The sequence below is a fragment of the Corvus hawaiiensis genome, chromosome 6 (genome assembly GCF_020740725.1).
Source record: "Corvus hawaiiensis isolate bCorHaw1 chromosome 6, bCorHaw1.pri.cur, whole genome shotgun sequence".
Taxonomy (NCBI): Eukaryota; Metazoa; Chordata; class Aves; order Passeriformes; family Corvidae; genus Corvus; species Corvus hawaiiensis.
In genome coordinates, this window is record NC_063218.1 from 24,561,995 (window position 1) to 24,577,282 (window position 15,288).

Sequence of the window (15,288 nt, forward strand, 5' to 3'; positions counted from 1 at the left end):
TATTTTCCTTCACTGTATTTTTAAAAGAATTTGAAACAGTTTAGGAAACTGGTTTTGGACCATTACCCAGCAACAAACTATTAGATACCTGCAGAACCTTGGATTCAAAGGGCACAGATTGTGAAGACCAGCTGAATAAGGATTGCAGATCTACTCGTTAAAGCTTTTACCAGCATTCTCTAGAGGAACATTTACCAAGGTTGTTTAGACCCAACCAGAACATGAGCTCTTAAGCAACTTTCAACACGACCATGCTAAAGCAATGATTTCCTCCTGACTGACTCTTTGGTTTGCTTTCTGAGCATAGAAAGCAAAGCATGGCTTTCTCTCTGACCCCTCACAGACGATCAGTACAGCTGCCTTAGGTCTCAACGGGTTTGTGAGTTATTCACAGTGCTTTTCAAGACTATGAAGAAAGCTAGACAGCAATTCTGCTGTTTCAACTTAAAAGACAGATAGAATGACAAATGGACAACATGGTTGCAATAGAATGTATTCCTCAAGGGTAATACTATTAAATAATAGCCCATGAGGATTCTGCTAAGGGTTTCAGACTGTGCTAGGGAAAGAGGAGATAACCAAAAATGTTTGTGGTGCTATCAGTACACCCAACCTATAAAGACAACAGAAAATCCAGAAGTAAAAATTGTCCCATTTGCATCAGTATTTTGAGGAAGGAGTGAGTTTTGTTTGAATCAGAACGGGCTTGAATCATGATTTTGATGTGGAACTATGTAAAATTCTGGGGTTTGCTGGGCTTTTGCTCTAAGCCACAAACAGGAGGTAACAGCTGCTTAGTGTTTTAATTTTGTATTCACAAGAATTGCAAACAAAGAACAAAAGAAACAGCTTATACAATGAACCTTTGTTCTTGATCTGTTTATGACTGTTAATTTCACTGTCATTTAGTCCTGCCAAGGGCTGATACACATAAAGTCAAGACAATAAACGCAACTCTTGTCTGTCTCCTCTCTTTATAGTTTCTTTTTGAAGGTATGTGCCAAGCAGATAGTGCTGCGAAAATGAGTGCGTGCTTTTTTCAGCAGAACTTATACATCACAGGTAACTGCAGTGCATTGTGCTCCATGCTCATCCAGCCATTATCATGCAGAAAACTGCACGAATGACAATTAGGCTCAATTTCCTGCCTGGACATAGGCGGGACATCCTGAGACTATCCAATTTTAGACTTATGACATTAGGGCAATGAAGCAGAAGAGTCTTAGGCTATCATCAATACTGTATAAGAGTCTCCCACCAGACTGTATAGATAGGGATTTATTAATGTTTATAATCTGCATATGCTCATAATCTAAAGATAATAAGAAAGTTGCCTGTTACTCTATAGAGCCATATCAAATCTTTTCATCTAAAGAACAGACATCACACATAGTGTTAGGCAAGCTGGAACACTGAAGCCCCAGTAATTTCAGTAACCTACATCTATGTCACTGGATAATAGCCACTTTTCATTTCTGATGCGAGTAGTAACAAAAAAATGTCAGTTTAAGAGATTTTTTTTTTCAAATGCATTCTTCTAAAATAAAAATGCTGTTTTCTCTTTTTGAAGGAAATTTTGTCTTTTCCATTTCAATGTCTTTTCCAGAAAACATTAATTTATACTTTTCAATATGCCCTAGATGGCATTCAAGCCTTTCTGAATCTAGTGGTAAAATTCCCACTGCTTTCAATGGGAGTAAGGATTTTCTTTTCTATGTATGCATATTTACACAGATGTTCTTAAGGCCACACACTTAAGTAGACCAGTTCAGTGCTCAAGTATCATTTTTCCAGAATCCCTGCTCACTCAGCCCCTTACCCTGCTTTTCAGACACAGAGGGTTGTTGTTTTAAGTGGCACAATCTACACGCAGGGAGACCCTGTGACATCAGACAGACGATCTATTGCTTAGGCACAGTAAGGATAACTGTAGAGGCCCAGAGAATTTCCTTCCCCTTAAGGGTGGGTCATCACAATATTCTAGAAACCACACCCTGGAGTACAAACTGGGGTCAAATAAGTGACCTTAGAAAAAATGGCACTGTAGCAAAAGAATGGTACATGGCTCTGAAATATTTGATTTTCTCCATGCAGGCTTCAGAATGAAGCCATTCCACCCAAGCCTGCTCACTCTTTGAATTCACCTAATGTCATCGCTGGAGCAATAAAATTTTACTCCTGGAAAGTTTAATTTTGTGCTTGCACGCCTGACTATTTGAGATGTATTACACTCTGCGGGTAGCCGCTTGACACAGCCATGGGCTTCCACCCTCTGAGCAGGCAGCTGTGCCTAACAGAGGAGCCATGAAAGCAAGCAGTCTGAGCCAGGCACAGCTGTAGCCACAAACAGGCTTACTAGTGACCACTGCAATGGCCAGGAAATCTGGATGTGACAGGGGTATGACCAGCACCCCTTGATTTGTGGCAGCCCCTGAGCTTATCGCCCCTGGGCAGTGAGCAAAAGGGAGGCTGTGCATGGAGGGTGGTAACGCCTCAGGTCAACACAAGTTCAGGATTCCTGTAAGTCCATCTGCAAAACCTTAACTTGCAAACCTAGGGACCAGGACAGGGTATGCTGAGATGTGTCGCGTCTTCCAGATGCTCTGGTGCCCTCACAGCCCCAAAACCCACTTCCATCAGCCTCCTTTGTATCTTTTGCCCAGAACTCTGGAGCACAGAGATAGATCCAGATTGGCAAACTGCTTCTCTTGGGGATTTTGCTCCTGAGCAGGTGGTGCACTACTGGTCCCAGCCATGTAAAGGACAATTCTGAATACTCTGAATGCCTCTCTTCTCTCTCTCTCTTTACCTATTACTGGAATGACAGAACCTGAAGTGAAGACTTGGCTGGGAGGGTGTGTTTTCAATCTGCTCTAGGTTTTTTCACATGAGATGTCTATCAGTGACACAGCTGTGTTTCCTTGGACACTGTGTAATTTGAGGGTCTGCACAAAATGCACTGCAAAAAATAACTTATTTTTACTTTCTAACATGATGAAGAAGCCATAAATCTGTAGAAACTTACACCATGAACTGAGTACCAGAATATCAAATGAAGAAAGAGGATTGCAAACTCATTTATTTTGCTGTTCCATTTCCAGCATCATGTGAATTAGGGCTACAAGTTTCACATTGGTATTCAGGAGGTCATTTGTCACACACAGAGAAATAAATTAGAGGGAACATTAATGGTGACAAGCATACAAGACTACTGAACAGCAGAAGCATTTCAATCCTGTTGGGAATGACAAGCAAATTTTCACAGACCTCTGGTCCAGTTGCCATAAATCCAGCATATCAGCAATGAATGCATTCAAGCACACCTCTGAACTGTCATTGCATAGATTCTTGTATTAATATGTGTGACTATACAGGTCTAAATTTAAAGTCTAAAGTTAAAGGTCTACATAAAGCCTACTTTTCAAGGAAGCATGTTTCATATAACATTTTCTTGAGTTAGAAAGAAGCCTTTTAAATTATTTTAAGATTCCCTAATCCTGTTTAATGTATTTTTCTGAGAGAAAAGGAAAATCTCGTGGCTGTTACAGACTTTTCTTGTGCTTATGGCATAGTCCCTTCACATTAAAAAACAAAAAGGAAAAAAAAAAAAGAGAAAGAAACTTGTGTATGTTGCACGAACAATTACAATAAAACTAGTAAAATCTTTACACTGTCAGAAGGACAGGATAAATTCTCTCTGTAGTGACTCATATGACCAGTGTGGCAAGAGGATTCAGAGTCTAAAGGTTTATTTCATCTTCTCTCTCCCTTGCTTCTCTCCCATCAAAGGAGTCTGGCTAAATCAAAAACACCGATGCAGCACCATTCCTGTTTCTCTGGAAATGTTATCCATCGTGAGCAGTGACTTGAAGTCACAATTACTTGGGAATCTTTATTAAAACATAGTGTTGAGATTTTAGCTAAGATTAACTACATTCAGTCCCCTAAGTTTTCTCACACTGACATGGAAACTCTTTGGGAATTACTGAAGTAAGTAATTTTTTACTTTTTTTCATTAATATTGAAATGCTGAAGAATACAAATCCCCTTTTTTGTACACTGGTATAAAGCACGGGTAAGACTGAAACTAGTACATTTAAATAAGTGGATGATTCTCACTGGTTTTATAGCAGCAAACATTGCCACCTTGGTCCTGATGCAGCAAGAGACGAACAGAGAACATTTCAGCAAAAGACCTGTTTCTCTAGATAGTTCTGTAAGAGCTCTTTCCTTTGGAATACAGATTGAACATTGCAGACAGGCCTCAATTTAGTATTGACTTCAAAGGAAAAATCTGTGACAAATGTCCCATGTTTCCAGCTTGTTTGAAGATGGCGACATACTGACACCCTTCCTGTCAAGGAAGAAGGAAAGAAAAGAGGTTTGTTTAGTCCAAATCTCCATTGGTTGCTTTCCAATACATCAGAAAACTGGTATGTAGTCAGTCTCTCTAAATAAGAAAAAGGAAAAAAGTAAGACAGCTCAGTGATTAATATGCTTACTTGAATGTCAGAGATGTATGTTCAAATCCTTCTTCTGTCAGACGGTGGAGCAGGGATGTGAAGCAAAACCCTGTGCTTGAGGAGAAGATCAGTCAATCTTAGCTGGGTTTCTGCATCCGTCTCTCCTGACAATTTTTTTTTTCAGAGGATATAAAATACAGAAATAATCACTGCAGCAGAAGTAACTCTGCTTTGTCATGAAAAATGCCTTAACCTTCAGGCTACAGGATTTCCTTTCTCTGTCCTTTTGTGATCTGACTGCATTTTGTGCAAGGCTTTATGTATTAGGCGAATGAAGCTGATTTTATTCATCTGAGATCAAAGAATAAGCATTATACAGAAGGGACAATTCTTGTCAAGTGTAAAGTCAAGCTGCACATGTGTCTAATGGGAAAAATGTAAAGTAATTTACAGGAAGGAAAACTAGTGTGTTGGGGAGATGCCTCTAGAGGGTTAAATCATGGCATAGCAGAGGCTTTGAAGACCCAGTCTTTAATTGGAAGTTGGAGCATGATGCCTAAAATCCTTTATAAATGCAGTTGGGTGCTCTCAGGGTAAAATATGAAGGCCAGTCATAAAATAAATGGGGTGGAAATTCAGTGTAGAGCAAGTCCATTGACTTCAATCCTTTCCTCCACCTCTGCACGTGAGGGCACAGGTGCAGTCCCACGAACCTGCCACCTCACCCTTATGCAGTCTCCTTGTACCTGACCTCTCCTCCCATGTCTTTGGCACGCCCAGACTGCCCTGAAGGATCAGGCATAAGCAGAACGTGCTCTGCCAAATAAGAACACTTTATTTGTAGCTGACACACAGGAACTATTGTTCTTGGGTTGTTTATGCTTTATTCCCTCTGGCATCTGCTAATATATTCTTGGTCTGATTCTTATCTCTTACTGACACACATCAGAAGCATTTCTAAACCTCTGGGCGGAGAAGGGTTTGACATTTCTAGTTCAGATCAATATCACATCAGCAGAGATGAGTCAAACACTTGCAGCTCTCATTCCTGTATTATTTATCCACATTCAATTGTCTCTCACCTCTTATTGACCTTTTCTATTCAACTAATATGAAACCAAGGACCTTTGAACCGAAGTGCCAAGTGGTGCAGCTGGATTGCAGACTATCTATTGTCCCGAGTAATGGGCAGCTAAAGCAACAACTTTTCACTGCTCATTCATGCCTTACCTGGGAAAATGCTGCTGAACGTGAACCAACCTCTCCGGTGTAGGTTACGGGGGTTCTGGGGTCCAGTCGGGACGGCCGAACGTAGACGGTGACGGATGGAGACGAGAGATCTCTATAGGCAGGTCTTGGGACACAGCCGGTTTATTGTAAAGGGCGTGGGTATTGGGGCACTGCTCAGAGCTGGTAGACTCAGCTCTGAGCAGGCCCAAGAGAGCAAGAGAGTGAACGGGTGAGAGAGAGAGAGAGAGAGAGTAGGAGCAAGAGTAGAAGTGGAAGAGAGGAATGAATAGAAGAGAGAATGAATAGAAGTGAGAATGAGAATGAGAATGAGAATGAGAATGAGAAATGAGAATGAGAATGTCTGAAGTCCTGGTTACAATACAATAAATCATCTTCTGTACTGAATATTCTAATTGTCACTAACCAATCTAATACAAGATACAAATCCTATAGCATTTACATACAGCCTATAAGAGTTCTTATATTACCATAGAGTGTTACATCTTAACTTCTAAAAACTACTCTTTGGACCCCTTCTGCTGAGCTAGTAGGGTCTGCTCTGACCCTTGGACCTGTTTGCAAGCAGAGGGTATTGTTCCATCAAGAGAGGATTACTTCAGTCGGCCATACCATTGTTTTCTAGTTGTTCAGTAACTAAGACCTGGTATTTCAAAAGTGGCTTTCATTTCGATGTTGCCTGTAGTTTTCATATTCCCAAAATCTTTTGTCAGGCAGTCATATTTCCAAGGCTTTCCTGTTTCATCTTCCCCAACATCTCCCCCTTTTCGATGGACAATTAAGATATTAGACATAGTCTTACTCGTCATTTTTTGCACACACTGAAGTATACAAGGTACTGCTACTAAAACTATAATTATTACTACTAGAATAATCAAGCCTATTTTACAGAGTTCCCTTAGCCAGGGTGCAAAGCTCCAACCATCAAACAAACTGTCTAGCCAAGACGGGTTATCTGTTGTAATTTGGTTAGCTAGGTCCCTTAGGTTTTGTAACTGTTTGTGAATGGAAACAGAATGATCGGATAAGTTCATACAGCATAATCCTTCAAAATCTTCACAGCCATGCCCATGTGCTAATAAAAGATAATCAATGGCAGCTCTATTTTGTAAAGTGGCATGTCTGACTGCCTCTTCATCGGTTAACAAATCACTGATCATAGTAGAGGTGGCATTTACCTCCTTGCTGAGCCAACATCCCAACTTGTTTAACTGTTTTAGTGCAATTGAGGAACTTAACTGAGGAAGAAAAATGCTCGCAACAATTGATTTTTCAGAGTTCCAAGGATGAAAGTCACTATCACAGTCGCTCTCATACTGATGTCCCCAGGAAGATCTAATTTTTCTGTTTTTCTTTTTGATTACTTCTTTGACACTGGGAGCAATAATTGTAAGTTGTCCCAGAGCACAAGGGCCACCATCTATTTTTGAAGGTATACCTTGCCAGGCTCTGTCTCCACAGATGAGCCAAATTCCTCTAGGGAATCGAATAGGAAGTTTGTTAAAACGATCTGCATGAGGTTCGTCATATATAAGAAGCTTAGCTTGGTTGCACCAAGAAGTTACATTGCTATAAGCTGGGTGATATGGGGTAACATTTAAATGAGGACCGTTTTCTCCTAGAAAGTGAAAGAAATAGCAGGTATCCATAGTTAACGAGCCTAGGATTTCTAGCTCTTGAAGGTCAGATTTATCAATTTTAGAGTTATCAATATAAGTTTGGTGTTTATGGCTGGTAGTTGGAGAAATGTGATCATCGTATGGCCAGTACTTATCAAGAGTAACATTATCAAAACCTTCTGGTAAAGGTATTCCAACTAAACAGGTTGAAAAAGGTTTGTCAGGGCTTGTGTCAGATAGACAGATGGTATCGGAGCCTGCAGATTTGGCTAAAGCAACCCAGACATTTGTCTTTGGTTGATTTACAGGTAAAGCTTCACTATAAAAACTAAAATATAAGAATAAAAGCAACATGCACGCGCGCAGATGAGAAAGCTCCATTATTTTCTTGAGCTGTTTTTGGCAGATCGCTTTCTTCTGGTGATTCTGCGTACTTCAGGTTTGGGTGCTTGCTTCCTGGCTTCCACTTGCAGGGTCACTGGCTGGTGTGGAGGCGTCAGCAGGTTTTGATGTGTGGTATGGCTTCACGTTTTTTGCTGGAACCCACTTGAGCTCTCCACCTGTGGAAACACATGCAAACCCCTTCCCCCACATTATAAGATCATAAGGTCTTTCTATTTTTCCTGATGCTAAATTCTTAATTAAAACTGGAGGGTGCTCTTTCAGTTTTGCTTTTTTGTTGTTTAGGAAATGTCTATAGATGGGGGGTTCAGGCTCTTCTGCAGAGCTGTTCAAGAAATTAAAAACATACAAGGCTTTATTCAACCTTCTTTGAGGTGTAGCCTGGGCTTTTCCCCTTTTCTGTTGATTTAAAATGCGTTTTAAAGTTTGATGTGTTCCTTTTAGGGTACTTTTTGGCAGTTGTTTAAGATACGGTGAGCAAATGTCACTGTATCTTACAGCACTTTTTAGTTCTTTAATTTGGAGAGTGGAGATGGGAGCCCACATTTTAGGACTGTCAGGCTGTTGGCTAGCTATCACAGGCTTAGTTAATAGACTAAGACTTTCATCTTTATAGATTTGGGGTCTTATTTCATGGCAATCTGTTAATTTAGAATAATCTGAGCACTTTGGAGGATTTTTTGATTCAGAAGGTAGCGCTGACAAACTTTCAGAACTCGTTTTCTCTTTCTGGGTTGCAAGATCCCCGCCGCTTGCCGGCGGGACTCTGGGGCTTATTGCAAACAAATCTGGCTGCTTTTCAGAGTTTACTTGTGTTAGATTTAAAGCATCAGCTCCGGCAGAGGGGCTCTCCGTCTCCCCTGCCACTGGAGCTGCATTATTGCTCTCGGTTCCCCCCCTGCTCGCGGCTTCTGAGGCAAGGCTGTGCTGCGCGGAGGGATACGGCTGTACGGTGTCGGGGGACCCCGGCGGGGGCGGCTGCGGCGCGGGGATGGGACCCGGCGGGGGTGATGATGGCATGGCAGAGTTCGGGAGTGGTGCAGCCGATTTCGGTGGCGGCGGGAGAGGAGGCGGGGTGGAGCTGCGCGGCGGAGTCGCGGGAGGATGCGCGGCTGGTCCCGGGAGCGGTGCTGAGGTTGGAGAAGTCTGAGCGGACTGATACCACTGGTCCGGGAGTTGCAGCAATGGCGCATGCGCGTGTTGCGTCATCAGGTCCGCGCGGTAGGCTGTAAGGGCAGCAGTCCGTGTGGCGGGCGGTTCGGGCAAAGCGGGAGATGGCAGGACTGCAGAACCAGGGGCTGGGGCTGCGGTCGCGGGAGGCAGGAGGGCTGGTGGCTGGATCGCGGCGTGCTGCTGCTGGAAGCTTGTAGACTGGGCTGGGGTGGGTGGTGGCGGGGCGGCGGTGCCGGGAGGCGGGGCTGGAGCAGCGGCAGGAACGGAGGAGACTGCAGACCTCCGTGCAGGCAGCGCGGCACCGGCATCAAGTGGCTCGCGGAGCTGGGGCGCTCCCAGCGCAAGCGATGGTGTGCCGGGATTGGGGAACCGCACAGAAACGGCAGGAGGAACGGGAGTAGACACAGGCGGCTGCTGTGCCGCCACGGGGCCGGGGGACCGCTCGGGGCGTGCTGTGTGCGCTTGAACGGCAGGGTGGGGGGGTAGGGTTCCTGCGGTAACGTGCACAGGGGGTGCCGGAGACAGCAGGACAGCCGTGGCCGGCGCTCTGGGCACCAGTGTTTCGGGAGCGGCAGGGGACTGTGAAGACGCAGCAGCGGCGGACGCGGATGGAACAATGGCTATCATCGGCGCCGTGTCGGGGGGGGGGGACCTGGGGGGCTGGAAGAAGGGTCGCCGCTTGGCTTTGGGGGGGGCCGGCTATAATGGCAGCCATGGCCATAACCGGCGCGGCTGGGGGAGGGGTAACACCCGTAGGTAGCAGGGGGGTAGGCGCTGGTCCCGCAGGGGTACCGCCGGGGGGCGGGGCCACCATGATGTCAGCAGCGGGGAGTGGGGTAGCAATGACGGCAGCAGCGGGGGGTGGAGCCGCGGTGACGGAACCGGGGGGGGGGGCACGGGGGGGCAGGGGCAAGGGGCGGGGCCGCGGAGACGCTGGCACTGAAGGCGGGGGCCGCGGGGGATGGGGCAGCGGGGAGGAATGGGATGGCGGGGATGGCGGGAGGGGCCGTAGGGTCCGGTGGGGTGGCTGGGGCCGGGGTAAGGGGTGCGGGGGCCGCGAGCGCGGGGGGCGGGGGTGGCGCGCGTCAGCCGGACCGCGGGTATCGGAGCCACGGGGTCCGGCGGAGGGGCGGGGGCCGTGCTCCGCTGCGGGCTCGCGACGGCAAGGGGCGGACTAGCAGCCGGAGCTGGGCTCGGCGGGGTGACTGCTGCGGGCGGCACCACCGCAGCAAACAGCTCTACCAGCGCTCTGCAAGCTGGGAGCAGCTGTGCGGCTGCGATATCCCGGTAGGAGATATTATTAAAGAGCTTAACTCCAACTGTGTCCCAAAAGTCTCTTGTAAAGACGGCTGAACGGTCAGCATTTGGGAAATTAAGTCGGGTCCATTCTAAAAGATTTTTTAGCTCGTGTTTAGGCAACTGACTTGGACCAGAGCTTATAAGTAAATGCTTAAGTTGCTTATAGAGATCTCTGTCATGGGCAGAGTGGGTTTGTCCCATTTTTTAGACCAGTATGATACTCACTTAGGTGATGTCGCAGGAGCAGCGTCCTTACTCAGATGTCTGTCGTGCGGGGCTGGCCAGGCACTCCACTCAGCACTCAGGACGCCGCTTTTCGGTCCATTCCCAGAGCTCCGGTTTCAGGCGTCGCTTGGCAACGGCTTTCCGTGCTCAGGACCTCACGGGTGGGTCCGCACTGAGCTCCAGTGCGGGCGGTGCTCAGCACTACTCGCCTGTGCTCGGGGCGTGAGGCAGGTTTCCCTCCGCAGAGCTCCGGTCAGTACTGCTTAGCAGCGTGTCCGTGCTCGAGGGGTGATACGGCAGACCTCCTCAAAGAGCTCCAGGGGGCCGCTGCACAGCAGTGGCGGCCCGTGCTCGAGGGCTGCCAGGCAATTGCCTCCAAGAGCTCCAGGTAAACCCCGTGCTCGAAGGCTGCCTCAGCAGAATTACAGAGCTCCAGCTATTACGATGCGCAGCATCGGTATGCCGTGCTCACGACAAGTTCTAGGTGGCTATAACTGGTCTTTTAGTTACCGTCCATGGAGAAAAGTCCTACAGATGGAGAAAGCTGAACCGGGCGTTCAATCACGTTGTGCGCCAGGCTGCAGGTGCTGGGTGTGGGTTCGGCAATCACAGTGGGCGCCAGACTGTAGGTGCTGGGTGTGGGCTCGGCAATCACGGTGGGCGCCAGACTGTAGGTTTCGGGGGTTCTGGGGTCCTGTCGGGATGGCCGGACGTAGACGGTGACGGATGGAGACGAGAGATCTCTATAGGCAGGTCTTGGGACACAGCCGGTTTATTGTAAAGGGCGTGGGTATTGGGGCACTGCTCAGAGCTGGTAGACTCAGCTCTGAGCAGGCCCAAGAGAGCAAGAGAGTGAACGGGTGAGAGAGAGAGAGAGAGAGAGTAGGAGCAAGAGTAGAAGTGGAAGAGAGGAATGAATAGAAGAGAGAATGAATAGAAGTGAGAATGAGAATGAGAATGAGAATGAGAATGAGAAATGAGAATGAGAATGTCTGAAGTCCTGGTTACAATACAATAAATCATCTTCTGTACTGAATATTCTAATTGTCACTAACCAATCTAATACAAGATACAAATCCTATAGCATTTACATACAGCCTATAAGAGTTCTTATATTACCATAGAGTGTTACATCTTAACTTCTAAAAACTACTCTTTGGACCCCTTCTGCTGAGCTAGTAGGGTCTGCTCTGACCCTTGGACCTGTTTGCAAGCAGAGGGTATTGTTCCATCAAGAGGGGATTACTTCAGTCGGCCATACCATTGTTTTCTAGTTGTTCAGTAACTAAGACCTGGTATTTCAAAAGTGGCTTTCATTTCGATGTTGCCTGTAGTTTTCATATTCCCAAAATCTTTTGTCAGGCAATCATATTTCCAAGGCTTTCCTGTTTCATCTTCCCCAACACCCGGTAACTTGGCCTGTTGGTAGAGCTCATCGGTACCTAAACTAGATTCCTGCAGACCCTAACCTATCCCCCTACATTACAGTGTGTCTGGTGAGCACCAAGCACAAATTACTGTCACTGTGTTTTCATACCACATAGAAGTAGACAAAGTGTATGATGGCTGAAATCTGAAACCAGCAGAACAGTGATAACAGTCCCTCCCTTCACAGACAATCCCTGAACCCTGGTGATCTTCAAGGGCAGCCTGTGGCTGGTATCACTCTAAATGACGCCAGGAAATGAGGCCACTTTTTGTTTTCACATCCTATTATTCATGGCTTGTTTTAGATATGATTATATGGATTCTAGGGTTGTTTTTTGTCTTCAGCTAAACAGTAGTTAGGGCTTTACTTTATCATATGAATAGATGCATGTCTTTCTCAAGGGTTCCCAGAATATTAGGGGAAGAATAACCACAAGTGTCCAGAATTGGGCAGAATGGGCATACACATACCCACTGGGTACACAGTTTGCAGATGAGCACTTTTCCTTTCACAAACACACACCCACCACTGAACAGATTAATGACAGGCTCAGTTGGGACTCAATCTACACAGATCTACAGGAGACACAGGATGTTCACGTGTTTTCTGCAGCCCTGAGATATTCATATGTGCAGTACAAGAATGGTATCATTGCTGCTACTGTATGATATAATTTAATAGAAATAATAAGTCAATTAAACCAGGGCCTGGCACACAACCATAATACATAATTTGTATTATGGCACACAACCATAATACAAAAATTAAAAAACTATATTAATATAACAGAACCTACTCGTGGATGAAAATGTAGATCAAGTCTACCTTGTGAATGTGTAATTGCTAATGTATGGAATATGTGACTGTGTTCTGAAATGAGCATTCTTTGATGCTTTTAGTGTTGGTAAACCTCAATCCTTGAAAAATAACATTCTCATATGTCATAACAGAGATATTTGTTTCATTTAAATTGGGAAAAACTGTCAGAGATGCAAGGATTTTAACCTTCACATGAAAGAAATGCAGGTAAGACACATCCACTACTTAGACCATGAATAATTTCTAAAAAATAAATTTATTTATTAAAATTAATAAATTTAATTTAATAAATTAAATTAATTTAATTTTCCTATTTTAATTAGACACAAAGTAACACCCCAGTCCTAAATATTCCACATCCTGGTGTGTGGGAATTCCAAAGTAAGACACTAATTTTTTTTCTTGAGCCTATCTGCATTCAAAATGCACTTCCTCCAGAGCACATAAAGAACTCCCTTGTCTTTATTTCCTGTAAAATTTCAGGCTCCTAGGTACCATCTGATGAGTATACAACCATTTAGGATAGCAAGAGTAAGTACCGCTGAACACACATTTAACACACAAGTGCAAAGGACGGCACTGTTGGCCTTTTTACTATGATAAACAGGAAAGGAAAAAAGCCATGTGCCATACAGCAAGATCCTCTTCTCCCTCTTCAACAGTATACAGATACTCTGTTTCTATGTCTTGCAAGCAAAAAATGAGGAACATTTAAAACAGACTTTCTTGAGAAGGAAATGCTTTAAGAATTGCCGTTATTTAAAAAGGGAAAGGAGGAAAATGCATCAGTTAAGTGAACTAAAGCCTTTTTAGTCTGTCTAGTCTCACAAAAAGAATGACAATAAATATTTCCATAAAAGGTATGTTTACCTCCCATAATCTCCATGACAACAATTATTTCACTGGGCTCAGAATTTTCTTCCTTCCTTTTATTTTTTTCATCTTGAATTAGCTGCTTGTGTAGACAAGCATCTGCTGCCTCTCCATCTCACAGCTGCTCCTTCTTGCTTTTATTCTTACTAGTCTGTATCCCTTACCCATTTTCAAGCAAATACTACAAGACTCTCTCTGAAATGGTCAATCTGGGCAAAAGGCCAGGAAGTGAAATCAACTCTTTACCAATGGATTTCCTTCTATTTTACTTTATTTCCCTAGGAAATTTTGTCTCATACCAAAAAGCCTTCCAGTAGTAGAAGTTTGTTGTAGAATTACAATATTATAGGAAGTTACTATAAATGTGGGTGTTTCTCACTTCAAATGGAAATTCACTGATTTCCAAAAATGCTTTTACTTAGGTCAAAATCTGATAAAATACCAGAAACCTGCAATAGGATTGGGGGTAGATATGAATTAGTCTCTCATTCTTCTCTTCTGTTTGCTTTTTTTCTAGGATGAGAGGACATCAGAACTCAACACTTTTACAGGCCTCCAAAACATATGGTTTACATTGGCTACTGATAGTACTTTTGTGGACCAGGAAGTAAATTGCATAAAGGTGGTGTTGAACTTACGACAGAAATGCTTTTTAAGGACATCCTTCGAGCCACAAAGCAGCTTCAAGGCTGCGAACATCCCTCAGGACACAGTGCATCTCCTGCAGCTGCCTGAAAGAACATGCTTGAAGACCCATGTGCTGACTTTATGTGGTAATTGCCACTTTGGCTGTGGCTGTCCTTTGCTCTGTGCTCACAGCCCTGCACCACCTGGCATCAGGCTGCTGTGGGGGCTCTCCTCTCCTCTCTCCTCTTCATATATAATCAGATATTGAAATACAGGCATAAACAAAAAACACAACTGAAAGCTCTGATTTTGCAGTATGCAGACACTTCACATGGACCTATAGGATATGCCAAACCAGTCAAAGCTCTGACCGCTTCTGGGTGTCTATTATTCAATGTATGGAGAAAAGAGAAGATGATGAAGGGTGGTTTGATACCACGATGCATTTCAGGGCTTTTGCTATTTTTGACGTTGTTTGCTGCAAAATAGAGCATATGGCCATACCTGCCTCTAGTTCTTGTGGACCCCCTCATGCCGATGTATATTCAACACAAAGGGGCTCATATGGGGCAACCAGACAGTGCTACATAATACAGGAGATGTGAAGAATTTTGAGGCTGGGATGGAACTAGTATGAATTATCCAGTCAACAAAAGGAAGGGAGTGAGCTAGAGTGAGAATAAAAATTATTTATACTCTACGGTATTTTTGGAAAAGATTTAGTGTGTTTAATTTGAGAGTTCTGGAGATCATTTCCCCTAGCTAATTACAGAATTGGAATCTTCCTTAATAACTCATTGAAGATTAGTGGAAGTGTTAACAGAATACATTATTTTCTTGCATACTTAGCAATGGAAACATGAACATATAAACTGATCAGGCTTTAAGGGGAACATATGCATATGGGGTAATGCTACAGCCGCATCAATGCAGTTCATCTACTAAATGTCCCCTTAGCAGGTCAGGATTAGTTATATTTTATGTCCATGTCATAAATGTAACAGATATACCACTGTGTTCATACCAGCAGTTAAATATCATTCCTTGTTACTAAGTCCCATAGCTACGTGATAATGTCATTGGAAATTATTATTATTATAGTAGACAGGGA

The 15,288-nt window shown here is 44.3% G+C and overlaps 1 long non-coding RNA gene across 2 annotated transcripts; it reads right to left on the minus strand.

Annotated features, from left to right (window-relative positions):
- Nucleotides 1-3,048: 3,048 nt before the first annotated feature.
- On the minus strand, nt 3,049-14,331 carry LOC125328189. 2 transcript variants are annotated; one of them, XR_007204587.1, is made up of 3 exons: nt 13,548-14,331; nt 4,503-4,577; nt 3,049-4,354 (listed from the first exon to the last, which is right to left on the minus strand). It is a non-coding gene; the product is annotated as an uncharacterized LOC125328189 (long non-coding RNA). The 2 variants fall into 2 exon arrangements; XR_007204586.1 differs by lacking the exon at nt 13,548-14,331 and adding an exon at nt 11,834-12,857 and having other exon boundaries at nt 4,503-5,725.
- Nucleotides 14,332-15,288: the final 957 nt, after the last annotated feature.